The following is a 1,360-nucleotide window of genomic DNA, read 5'->3' as shown; positions in this document are numbered from 1 at the left end:
TTACAACGAGAACGCTACTACCCTGGCACCCGTAAGTTTGACTTTTTCGGTCGAAAGCTATAAGGAAATTACATTTCGCGAGGTTGAAAAAGGTCATGGAAACACTGCGGTGCACCGGTGGTAGCCGATATTTACGCCGACCAGAAGTAAATGCTTGGTGGAGCTGGTCGGAGTAAGTGCTAGGAGTAAGCTAGGTATGGACATGTGGTAGGAGTAGGGAAAATATTTGTGAAATTTTAAACGCTGTTAACGTAAGTTTACTCCGGGTGTAACTCAAAACTTACATTCCGATCCTCGTTTGCCGCTCATACTGCATTTTGCTGAAACTAAGTGACACATTTATCATATCATACACATTATGGTTTCCATAGAGGTTACAAACCACCTAATTCACCGAAATGAGGGAGTGTCAATTCGGCTAGACTTGATACACTCCTCCCTACGCCATTAATTAACTTTTTTTAAACAATTTTCCTAGTCCATCTACAGAGGACTCACTAGATAGCGCATCAACTTGTGATGAGAGAGTCAGAATTTCCATTTTGTCAAAGAGTCTTGTGAGCAGGCAGCAGGCGATGGATATTTCCATATTACATAAAAATTATTCATAGTACCCCAAATTTTATTTCAGAAATTAGAAGATCAGATTGCCATAAAAACAAAGCAGTAATCTTTAGTGGGGTACTATTATAATGGAATTATTCAGTACATAGATATTCAGCCATCTTTTCAGTTTACATTTTCGCTAATTTCGCAACCTTTTTGGCGTATATAAACTAAAATAATACTCTGGCTTCTAAACCAGATCAATTGTAACACGATTGGGTATCACGAATCGTTATCATGGTTATGTATGATGTATAGTTAATTAGTATATACCTTTATACATCAAATGCTACAGTGTCTACACAAAATGATTTTGATTGATTTCCTCCTACTCGACTATTTCCAAAATGTAATCAGGCATCCATAGCCTGTGCATTAAAATAGCGTTATTTTATTTCATTCTAAAAACATTTTTAGAAAATTTTATGTCGTATAAGAACTCGTATAATGCTGTGGACTAAGTACCACTTTTGGAATCGTGACTTTGAGTGACGTTTTGTCACTAACCCTAATATCATCTAAATTCCCTTACCGAAGTTACTCTTTCAATAAGGAGTATGTGTCAAATTGCATGGCAATTGCTTGCTATATTCAGGGTTTTAAATGTAATTTGGCACATACACACGTTTAAAGGTGTAAAGGTTGCCACAAATTAAATTGCAAAAGAGTCTGGCTGCTTATACCTGGTTGAATGAAGAACGTGTTTCGATCCGGGGTTTCGATTCGACTTGAAGTATAATCTGGGCCTGTGCCA

Source organism: Amphiura filiformis, chromosome 7 (genome assembly GCF_039555335.1).
Source record: "Amphiura filiformis chromosome 7, Afil_fr2py, whole genome shotgun sequence".
NCBI lineage: Eukaryota > Metazoa > Echinodermata > Ophiuroidea > Amphilepidida > Amphiuridae > Amphiura > Amphiura filiformis.
The sequence above is the reverse complement of the archived record's forward strand: the minus strand, read 5'-3'. Positions refer to the sequence as shown.